The sequence below is a fragment of the Amblyraja radiata genome, chromosome 10 (genome assembly GCF_010909765.2).
Source record: "Amblyraja radiata isolate CabotCenter1 chromosome 10, sAmbRad1.1.pri, whole genome shotgun sequence".
NCBI classification, from domain to species: domain Eukaryota; kingdom Metazoa; phylum Chordata; class Chondrichthyes; order Rajiformes; family Rajidae; genus Amblyraja; species Amblyraja radiata.
Genome location: NC_045965.1, coordinates 30736962 through 30749382, shown reverse-complemented (window position 1 = coordinate 30749382; position 12421 = coordinate 30736962). Strand labels below are relative to the sequence as shown.

The 12421-nt window shown below is 41.6% G+C and overlaps 1 protein-coding gene across 8 annotated transcripts in view; it reads right to left on the bottom strand.

Annotated features, from left to right (window-relative positions):
* The window catches only part of lrrc7 (leucine rich repeat containing 7), a 360661-nt gene extending 353816 nt beyond the window's left edge, over positions 1 to 6845 (bottom strand). For all 8 annotated transcript variants that reach the window (XM_033028474.1, XM_033028480.1, XM_033028476.1 and 5 more), the window contains exon 1: positions 6576 to 6845. The gene's annotated coding sequence lies outside the window, so the exon portion shown is untranslated. The remainder of the gene's footprint in view (positions 1 to 6575) is intronic.
* Between the last annotated feature and the right edge of the window lie 5576 nt (positions 6846 to 12421).

Genomic DNA, 12421 nt, shown 5'->3' with positions numbered 1-12421 from the left:
AGAGACTCATAACTCACTTCGGTACATTCTCAGGATATAGAATTGGAATAAAAGTGAAATTATCTGTGGAATTCTTTGCCACAGAAGGTAGTTGAGGCCAGTTCATTGGCTATATTTAAGATGTGGCCCTTGTGGCTAAAGGGATCAGGGGGTATGGAGAGAAGGCAGTTACAGGATACTGAGTTGGATGATCAGCCATGATCATATTGAATGGCGGTGCAGGCTTGAAGGCCGAATGGCCTACTCCTGCACCTATTTTCTATGTTTCTAAAACCCATTTATACTTCAACAGCATCCTTTTAAAATTGCCTATGAAAAGTTTAAATACCTTGGAATCTATGTGACCAAGAAATATACTTCTTTATTCAAATCAAATTTTCCTCTTTTACTTACTAAATTGCACAGAAACATCCAATATTGGAAAACACTTCCCATCTCATTAGTTGGTAGAATTAATGCTATAAAGATGATTTTTCTCCCACAATTCCGATATATCTTCCAAAAAAATGTATTCAAAAAAATTGATTCAACTGTTACAAATTATATTTGGGATTATAAGAACCACAGAATAAATAAAAGACACCTATGCAAGTCCAAACTTAATGGAGGATTAGCTTTACCAAACTTTCTATTTAATTACTGGGCAGTTAATATTAAAAATATAACCTTCTGGCTGGATGACATTGATCAACAGCCAGACTGGCCAAAAAGGAAGAAAGATTCTAAGGGGAGTAGGAGGCAACCGTGGCTGACAAGAGAAGTTAGGGATAGAATAAAACTAAAAGAAAAGATGTATTACACAGTAAAGAGTAGCCAGAAGCCAGAGGATTGGGAAACTTTCATAGGACAACAGAAGGACACAAAACAGTCAATACGGGCTGAAAAGATGAAGTGCGAAGGGAAGCTGGCCAATAATATAAAGAAGGACAGTAAAAGCTTCTTTAGATATGTTAAGGGAAAAAGAGTACCAGTCAAATGTGGGTCCCTTGAAGGCAGACACGGGTGAAATTATTTAAGAAGGAACTGCAGATGCTGGAAAATCGAAGGTACACAAAAAAGCTGGAGAAACTCAGCGGGTGCAGCAGCATCTATGGAGCGAAGGAAATAGGCAACGTTTCGGCACGAAACCCTTCTTCAGAAATTATTATGGATAACAAGGAAATGGCAGAAGAGTTGAACAGGTACTGCGGATCTGTCTTCACTAAGGAAGACACAAACAATCTCCCAGATGTACTGGAGTACAGAGGATCTAAGGGGGCATAGGATCTGAAAGAAATTTTCATTAGGCGAGAAATAGTATTGGTTAGGCTAATGGCACTGAAGGATGATAAATCCCCTGGGCCTGATGGTCTGCATCCCAGGGTCCTCAGGGAGGTGGCTCTAGAAATAGTGGACACATTGGTAATCATTTTCCAATGTTCAATAGATTCAGGATCAGTTCCTGTGGTTTGGAGTATAGCTAATGGTATCCCACTTTTCAAGAAAGGAGCGAGAGAGAAAACGGGAAATTATAGACCAGTTAGCCTGATTTTGGTGGTGGGAAAGATGCTGGAGTCAATTATTAAAGAGGTGATAATGGGGCATTTGGATAGCAGTAAAAGGATTAGTCCAAGTTAACATGGATTTATGAAAGGGAAATCATGCTTGACTAATCTTCTGGAATTTTTTGAGGATGTGACAAGTAAAATGGATGAAGGGGTGCCAGTGGATGTCGTGTATCTAGACTTTCAAAAAGCCTTTGATAAGGTCCCGCACTGGAGACTGGTGACTAAAATTAGAGCACATGGTATTGGGGGTAGGGTGTTGACATGGATAGAAAATTGGTTGGCAGACAGGAAGCAAAGAGTAGGAGTGAATGGGTCCTTTTCAGAATGGCAGGCAGTGGCGAGTGAAGTGCCGCGAGGGTCGGTGTTGGGCCCGCAACTGTTTACCATATATATTAATGATTTGGAAGAGAGAATTAGGAGCAACACTAGCAGGTTTGCGGATGACACAAAGCTGGGTGGCAGTGTGAACTGTAAAGAGGATGTTAGGAGGTTGCAGGGTGACCTGGACAGGTTGAGTGAGTGGGCAGATGAGTGGCAGATGCAGTGTATTATAGATAAATGTGAGGTTATCCATTTCGGCAGCAAAATCAAGGGGCAGATTATTATCTCAATGGGGTTAGGTTGGGTAAGGGGGAGGTGCAGTGAGACCTGGGCATCCTTGTACACCAGTCACTGAAAGTTGGCGTGCAGGCAGTGAAAAAAGCTAATGGAATGTTGGCCTTCATAACAAGAGGATTTCAGTATAGGAGTAAAGAGGTTCTTCTGCAGTTGTATAGAGCTCTGGTGAGACCACATCTGGAGTATTGTGTACAGTTTTGGTCTCCTAATCTGAGGAAGGACATCCTTGTGATTGAGGCAGTGCAGCGTAGGTTCACGAGATTGATCCCTGGGATGGCGGGACTGTCATATGAGGAAAGATTGAAAAGACTAGGCTTGTATTCACTGGAGTTTAGAAGGATGAGGGTGATCTTATAGAAACGTATAAAATTATAAAAGGACTGGACAAGCTAGATGCAGGAAAAATGTTCCCAATGTTGGGCGAGTCCAGAACCAGGGGTCACAGTCTTAGAATAAAGGGGAAGCCATTTAAGACTGAGTTGAGAAAAAAAACGTTTTCACCCAGAGAGTTGTGAATTTGTGGAATTCCCTGCCACAGAGGGCAGTGGAGTCCAAGTCACTGGATGGATTTAAGAGAGAGTTAGATAGAGCTCTAGGGGCTAGTGGAATCAAGGGATATGGGGAGAAGGCAGGTACAGGTTATTGATTGGGGACGATCAGCCATGATTACAATGAATGGCGGTGCTGGCTCGAAGGGCCGAATGGCCTCCTCCTGCACCTATTTTCTATGTTTCTAACTACAAGCCAGTGAGCTTGCCATCAGTGGTGGGTAAGTTGTTGGAGGGGATTCTTAGGAACAGGATCTAACAGCATTTGGATAGGTATGAACTGATAAGGGATAATCAGCATAGCTTTGTGCATGGGAGATCATGTCTCACAAATTTTTTTATTTTTTTTTAAAAATAGGTCACCTAGAGAATTCCTGAGGGTATGGCAGTGAATGTTATCTACGTGGACTTTAGCAAAGCCTTTGACGGGGTCCCGCATGGTATGCTTGTCGGGAAGTTTAGATTACATGGAAACCAAGGCGATCTACCCAATAGGATTAAAAATTGGCTTGGTGGAAGCAGTCAAGGGGTAATTGTGGAGGGTTGTTTTTCTGTTTGGGGGCCTGTGACTACTGCAGGGTCGGTGCTGGGTCATTAATGCTTGTTATCTATGATAACGATTTGAATGGCAATAGACAATAGACAACAGGTGCAGGAGTAGGCCATTCGGCCCTTCGAGCCAGCATCGCCATTCAATGTGACCATGGCTGATCATCCCCAATCAGTACCCCGTTCCTGCCTTCTCCCCATATCCCCTGACTCCGCTATTTTTAAGAGCCCTATCCTAGCTGTCTCTTGAAATCATCCAGAGAACCTGCCACCACCTCTGAGGCGGAGAATTCCACAGACTCACAACTCTCTGTGAGGAAAAAGTGTTTCCTCGTCTCCGTTCTAAATGGCTTACTCCTTATTCTTAAACTGTGGCCCCTGGTTCTGGACTCCCCCAACATCGGGAACATGTTTCCTGCCTCCAGCGTGTCCAAACCTTTAACAATCTTATGTTTCAATGAGATACCCTCTCATCCTTCTAAACTCCAGAGTGTACAAACCCAACAGCTCCATTCTCCCAGCATATGACAGTCAATGTAGTTAATATTACTAGTAGATTTGCAAATGGCACCATAAATGATGGTATAGTGGACAGTAAGGAAGAATATCTAAGTTTACAGCAGCATTTAGGTCACTTGACAAGATGGGCCATGGAATGTCAATTGGAATTTAACTCTAACAAGTTACAGGTGTTGCAAACCAGGGCAGGACCTACACAGTAAATGGTAGAGCCCTGGAGGGTGTTGCAGAACAGAAGTCAGGGAGTACAAGTGCATGGGTCTCTAAAATGTGACGAGTCAGGTGGAAAGTGTGGTGAAGATATTTGATGCCTTCATTGGAAATGTATTGAGTACAAACGATGGGATATCACGATACAGCTGAGCAAGTCGTTGGTGAGATCACATTTGCAGAACTATGTGAAATCCTAGTCGCCCAGCTATAGGATGTCATTACATTGAATAGAGTGCAGAAGAGATTCACCAGGATGTTACCTGGGCTTGCAGGTTTAAGTTACAGGGAGAGGTTGGATAGGCTAGGACTTTATCGTTGGAATGTAGGAGACTGTCGCATACAAGATCATGAGGGCGTGGATAAAGCAAAACTCACTTTTTCCTCTTTTTTTCAAGATTAAGGATGCTAAACTATAGTGCATAGATTTAAGGTGAGAGTGGAGAGATGCAAGAGGAAGTTCAGGAGCAACCTTTTCACTCAGAGAGGAATATCTCGAATGAGCTGCCAGAGGAAGCTATGGAAGCAGATACAATTATGACTTTTATAAAACATTTAAACTGATATACTAATTGGAAGGTTTTAGAGGGCTATGGGCCAAATCCAGGCAAATGGGACTAGCCCAGTATGCCAACTTAGTCAGTATGAATAAGGTGGGCTGAAGGGACCGTTTCCATGCTGTACCTCTCTATGACTCTCGGTGTACACACTACCAAGCACCTCAACATTCTTTTCTGCTACTCCAAAAGTATTCTGTTCATAGGTAGCCTTCAGAGTGCAGCATCCATGTCTTATTAAAGTCAAGCTCCAGTGTACTTCCACCAAGAACAAAGGCAGCTTGCAAGTCACATGCACCTCCAAACTGGGAAATAGATCATCATTGTTCCTTTGTTGTCATTTGGTCTAAACCTGGAATTTCCTACACACCAACATTATGGGCTAGTCTTCAGCAGTAAAAGTGCAATGACTCAAGAAGATGGCTCTTCACAGCAACCAACTGGGTATAAGCAGTATATGCTAGCCTTGCCATCTCAATAATTTGTATAAAACTCGTTATTTTAGGGATCTTCGTTTATCAAAAATAAAGAAAACCTATACATGTACACACACACTCCCTTCGTAAGTATTTAATTAGCTGTGAAGCATTCTAACTACATCTCTAATTATGAAAGATGCCTTAGCCATAAATGCAGCTCTCAATCAAATCATCAGCATGAATGTATGCCTCTGGGCAAGAACAAACAGAACATTAATAAATTCTTGATTCTGTTAACTACATTGTAACTTTGAAGTGCACATTAATATGTGGCAGGTAATTGCTGAATGATATTTGGATACAGTGATATCTCTAGTCAAATGTCATGCAACAACCACCTCTTAGGTTTAAACACACAGAAAGATGGCAACTTCAAAATCAGTGTTGAGGTTCTACTAGATTGTACTAGATCATCTTGGCTCGGAAACAGGTGGCTAATTATGTTGCACAATTATTTCACCACACAACCTACTCTGAGGCAGCTTTGACTGTGTTCAGATACATTGTTCTAATTGATACAATTCTCCACATAAGAATCAACCACATTTTATATTGTACAATATTTATTGAATATTGAACTGCTTGAATATAGAATATGAAGTACTTGGCAACTACAGTTTGATATTGTATATATCCATGTCCAGTAATTATTGTATCTAGATCATTTTTCTGACATATTTAATAAAATATAATTGATTTTAAAATCATATTTGCCACTTGCAGTAACAGACTGAATGGCCTTATATCTAAATCCAAGTTGCAAAACCAACAGTGGGAGTGTGTCATTTGAAGCCTACATAGCCCACATTAGCAGTGCGGGAGCTCATAGTGAATTTTCAGTGAAACAAGTAGAAACCTTACACCACGAAGCAAACATGCAGTGTGTGTGTGGGTGGACAAACGAAATGAACCAACAGTGGTTGTACATAAATACCTCTGTAATTAGTGCTCAAAAAATTAATTCCAATTGTACTGCCGTCATTATAAATAACGCAAAAACATTTCTAATCTAGATTAAATAGATGGTAAAGAAGAAAACGCAATGGGGGACGGAACCAAGAAAATGTACAGTACCGCGTTGCCATGGCATACCCTCCCAGTATCTGACAAGTCTCTGAATTACTTAAATTTGACTATCACGGCCATATTACCAAAAAAACGTATTAATTTCTCGCATATTAAAACAGTAGATGGAATTTTAATCTTTATTAAACATGTTCATAGTTTATATTCTCGCAAAATTCTAAGGCAGAAATTCAGCAAACAGACCAAAGGATCACGACAGCATTAGCTAATTTGTGGACCCACAATCGGTTACAGACTACGATCTCCCTGTAGTTGCTCGAGTCCCCGATTCCCCATACAAGATACGCATCCATCTGTTTCCCTCCCTCCCTCCCCCCTCGACACCAACATAATATCGAAAAAAACTGTGTCGAACAATTCATCAAAATGTTGGTTAAACACATTTTGAAATTAAACTTTTGTGCTAAACCTGAAATCTACATGATGCCACGTGGTTAATAATTTAAACTGCACGAAACCTACCGTTTAGCGATGTTCTACATATTTGTACATGCCCCCAAGGTCGCAGTAAAGATGTGACTGACGTGCATTTCCAAGCTCATATCGAAGTTGATTTAATTGCAAATTTCACTTGCCAACTATATGCTCTGGCTATTAACAAAACATTTATATAGATTAGGCAGATATCCCAATTAGTCTTTTTCTGGATGCTACCTTGCGATTAATTTGTTAAAACATAATGCGGTTTATAGGTGTGTTCTCACGATCGCAGCAATATCTTGTGGCTCGCGGGAAAGGATTCAGCGCTCAATTGGAATTAGGCTGTCAATCACGCCATTTATTTACCGAGGTCTTGCCCAACTCATACGACGATTGGTTTTACAAGCAAAGCGTCATTCCAATAGAAACCCTCAATGGCTGCTGTTAGTATGATTTGAATGGTTTTCAGAGCGTGCCAAAATATACAAATCCTAAGATTCTATATAGTTTAGAGTTAAATGTAACGCATAGGAAGGAACTGCATATGCTGGTTTACACCGAAAACAGACATAAAAAAGCTGGAGAAACTTAGCGGGTCAAACAGCCACTCTGGAGAAAATGAATAGGTGACATTTCGAACATCACCCATTCCTTTTCTCCAGAGATGCTACCTGAACCTGCTGCGTCACTCCAGCTTTTTGTATCTTAAATGTAACGCATGTTGAGTGAGCAGCTTTCTTTTCTAGTATTATATCTAGGTTCAGAACTGATACCCCCTCCCATAAGGCAACCTGTTGCTCCTGCCAAATTAAATGAGTTCACGCATTCTTCTTAATTTGGGAATCTGACTCGCAAACGTGCATTTCTCAAAAAGGCCACAGCAGTTAAGAGATCGGATGTCCATTGATTTGCTCGTGGTTTTTGATCCACCTTTTTGTTAAATGAGATGGCAGTATGATGGGCTAATTAAGAGATAGAGGATTTTGAGGAATTCACTAGAGGTACTGGCCAGGTCTTTTGGTGTGTATATCTATGTGCTGGGCTCAGGACAAGCCAAGATATTAACAAGCAGGAATTTGAAGTTGCTAATTCCCTCCACCATAGACCCAGCCAAGAAAACTGCAGAGTGGTCTTGTTACTTTCCCTTTCTGAAGTCAACAATTAGTTCCTTGGACTTGTTGAGTTTGTGGAACCACTCAAACAGGTGTTCTATCTCTCCTATAGGCTGATTCATCACCACCAATAACTCAGCCAATTGCAGTAGTGTCATCAGAAAATTTATATATGTATTGGAGCTGTGTTAAGCCACAGTCATGGGTGTAAAAGAATAAAGCAGGAGGTTAAGCATGCAGCCTTGAGGTGCATCAGTGTTCATAGTCAGTGAGGATTGAGTTATTGATTGAGTTTGATTCTATTTCCTGCCTGTTCATATATCTATCTAATTTCCTTCGCAAAGTTGCCATCTTATTTGCTTACAACATGGAACAGAATAGAACAGAACAGATACATGAAACAGTATAGCCCAGGAACAGGCCCTTCAGCCCACAATATCTGTCGAACATTTCTTATCAGCCTACATCTGATCCATAGCCCTCCATATTCACGTTCCTATCCAAAAAACTTAATTGCCACAATTGTATCTGTTTCAATCACATTCCAGCAATAACTCACCATCCTCTGTATAAAAAAAATCTTGCCCCACACATCTCCTTCAAGCTTTGCCCCACTCACCCCAAAGCTCTCTAGTATCTGGCATTGCCATCCTGGGAAGAAGGTTCTTACAGTCTATTCTATCTATGCCACTCATATTTTTATATACTTCTAACAGGTCTCCTCTCAACTTCCAGTGTTCCAAATTACCTCATAATTCAGACATCATTCTGGTAAATCACCCCTGCACCCTTTCCAAAGCCTTCATATCATTCTTGTAATGGGATAACCAGAACTGCACACAATATTCCAAATGCAACCTAATCAAAGTCCATTACAGGATTCCTGCAGTTTGTTCCAGCACTATGTGACCTCTCACTTTAAAACTGAGTTTGGTCTCCAGCATTTGACATTTCCACTCTGGAAAAAAAACAACTATCTATGCCTCTCAAGTTTTTACACATCTATCAGGTTGACCTTTAACTTCCGGCACTTCAGAAAAAAGGATATCCATATTTGTACAACTTATTATTATAGCTAATACGCTTCAAACCAGGCAACATTCTGGTAAACCTCTTCTGCATGCTCTTCAAAACTACGAGATCCTTTCTAAAGCATAACACACAGAATTGCACACAATATCCCAAATGTGGCCTTACCAAAGTTTCATAAAGCAGTAACATGACATCCCGACTTTTCTACTCAATACCCCGACCAAAGTCATTCTGGTGAGGTACGATGCTCAAATCATTTTGGATAGATTTACTATAGGCCATATGGATGGGGTGAAGTTGTATGCTTCCTTTACCACCTGTGTTCACTTGTGTTGTTACTTTCAGGGAGCTAAGGACTTGCTCGAAGATACTTTTGTACGTCAATGCTAAGGGTCCTGCCAATTACAATATACTTTACTCTTGCACTCGACCACAAAAAACGTATTGTCTCACGTATCTCTGGATTAAGCCAAATATCCTTTTGTTTTCCAAATGGCTAACATTTAAAGGAAGGTATAATCAGCGATAACTTTATTAAAGTCATTTAGTCATTTCAAGACCAACTAAAATATTTAAAAATACATTTTATGTAAAGTCATGGGCTTGTTAATTTAGCAAGACAGAGTGAACATATTTAAACTTTACTGCCCTCTGCAGCCTTATAGTTGAATTGATTGTTACTGTTAAATGCACATCAAAGTATTGGCTCTGAATCTGGAGTTGCACTGTAGCTGCGAAAGCCATTCAATTTCTTTAAAATTCAGTCCAATCCAGGTGATGAGTCTAAATCTGAAATGTCGACTGTCCGTATCCTTCAACAAAGACTTTAGAAGAGCTCCCCCTCCCCTCCCCCCACTCACCATCAACAACACCACAATCACATCTGTGGAGTCTTTTAAGTTTCTTGGAACCATCATTTCAAAGGACCTTAAAGGGGGGGCCACCATCGACTCCACAGTCAAAGAGGCCCAAAAGAGGATGTACTTCCTGCGGCAGCTAAGGAAACACAATCCGCCACAGGCAATGACGGTCCAATTCTATACTGCCATCGTTGAGTCTGACCTCAACTTCTCCATCATGGTCTGGTTTGGCTCAGCCACCAAGCACGGCATCCGGAGGCTGCAGCAAATCGTTCGATCAGCTGAGAAGGTTGCTGGCTGCAACCTTCCCCCCATTGACGAACTGTACACTGCAAGGGCCAGGAAGCGAGCAGGTAAGATCTCTGACCCCTCTCACCCTGGCCACAAACTCTGGACTGTCAAAGCCACCACAGCCAGACTTAAAAACGTTTTTTTTCCACGACTAGTAGCTCTACTCAATAACCAAAAGTCTGTAACCTCCTTCTGCTCTGGTATTTTATTTCATTCACATGTTTAAACTATAATGTTTTATTCTTAATGTTTTATGTTTTATTCTTAATTGTTTACTGTATGTCGTGTTGTTACTTGCGAGCGGAGCACCAAGGCAAATTTCTTGTATGTGTACATACTTGGCCAATAAAAACTCATTCATTCATTCATTCATTCATTCAGATGCTGCCTGACCCACTGAGTTCTTCCAGCAGATCATTTTTTGCAAATTTCTTTAAAATTATTTAAAATCTCCAAAGAACGGATTTGAATTTAGATCATTACATTAAACATTACAATGTTGGTGCATTGGGATGGTGTAAAACCTTAAAAATACAGGTTGAAGTTCACCAGTCTCAGCCATCACACCTGCAGATTCAGTGGCAGAATTTGCTATGGGAGGACACAAGCAAATTGGACAAATCAACTGGAGGGGCCTTTGAAAATCCCCATCCATATAACATCCATACAGAAACAAATGCACTATTTTCCCACAGGAAGAAATCAAATATAAGAGAATCACAAAATTAAAGCTAATTTTTTTGGAAGAAAATTTGGAAACAACCTTTCACAAAAAAGTTTGGAGAAAATTCACCACTTCTCCCCCCAGAAAAGTGAGGCATTTTATCAATACATTTTTGTCTGATAATGTCATCAAGGAATGAAGAGCTATGGTGGATTAATTTGGTAGTGCCAGTCAAGATGAAAGATCTCGACCAAAAGATCTAGATGATCTAGATAATTCTGTAGTGCCAGTCTAGATGAAAGATCTCAATCAAAACGATAGCAGGCAACCTTGGAAGCCTTACCCCATTACTCAAACCACACGTCAAAAACCTTGGCGTGATATATGACTCAGCATCGAAATTTGACAAACAAGTCAATGCCGTGGTAAAAGCTAGCTTCTTCCAGCTTAGCTAAAATAAAACAATTCCTCCAGTTTAATTACCTCAAAAAGATAATCCACACATTTATTTCCTCCCGCCTCGATTACTGCAACTCCCTTTACACTGGCATCAGCCAATCTTCCCAGTCCCACCTGCAACTGGTCCAAAACGCCGCAGCGAGACTCATGACGGGCACCCGAAAAAGGACCACATCACCCCGATTCTGGCCTATCTCCACTGGCTCCCTGTGCGGTTCCGAAAAAATTTCAAGATCCTTCTTTATGTTTACAAAGCCCTTAACGGGCTTGCCCCCACCTACATCAAAAGTCTACTTACCCACCACACCACCTTCAGGTCCCTCAGATCAGCCGACTTGGGGTTACTGAACATCTCGCGGTCTAGGCATAAGCTCAGGGGCGACCGCTCCTTTGCGGTTGCAGCTCCTAGACTGTGGAACAGCATCCCTCTTCCCATCAGAACTGCCCCCTCCATTCTGCGCATATGCAGGAGGCAACCCCAATGCAATCGTCGATGTAGTAGAAAAAGAGTTGGAGAATGCTTCCAGAACAAAGAGTATTCCATGTAGCCAAAGAAAAAACGGGCATAGCTGGCATCCATGTGAGAGTCCATGGCTACATCATTGACTTGAAGAAAGTGAGTGAAGTCCAAAAAGTTGTTTTAAGGGTGAGGACAAATTCCTCTGGGTGGAAGGGAGGGGTTGAAATTTATTGAAGTGGATAAGTTTGTGTGAGATGTCTCATAAGAAGGTTGGAAGGGACTGAACAAGGGGGCGATGATAGAATTGAGGTATTGAAGATAAGCTCAGTTGGCAAGAAAGCAGGATTATAAAATGGATCTGCCCTGACTGTCATGCTTGTTGATTTTGGGAAGAAGATGGAAATAAGTAGTGCTAGTCAAATAGGTAGGGTTAAGGAACTATAAAGTTAGAGGTTGTGGAGGGAAGGTCGTCAGAGGTGATAAGATCGATAACAGTTTGAGAGATGGTGACATGCTGATTGTCCATGGGATCATGGTCAAGGGGTAGGTATGAGGAGATGTCCAAGAGCTGACACCTGGCCTTAGCACAGTAGAGTTCAGCCTGCCAGACTGGAACAATACCACTCTTGTCAGCGAGCTTGAAGATAATATTGGGATTGTTACTGAGTGCGCCGAGGGCTGTGGTCGATATCGCAGTGGCAGTGGGAGATGAAAAGGTTGAGAAAATGTAGAAGGCCAACAGGAGGAGGGGGAGGTGTTGGAGACAAGACAAGATGGTGTCATTGGAGGACTTCTCACCAGAGAAATAGGCAAGGGGGTAGAGGAGATAGAAGGTGAGCTCAATGTCATGGCAGGCCAGAACTCTTTGCATGGGTGCAGGAGTACAAAGGCAAGGCCTCTGCCATGGACAATCCATTCTGCATTAGAGAGGAATGTTAAGGGGATGATGAAAACTCAATAGGGTTTTGGGCTGAGGCCAGAAACAGGGACTAAGGAGGGCAGATTGGGGG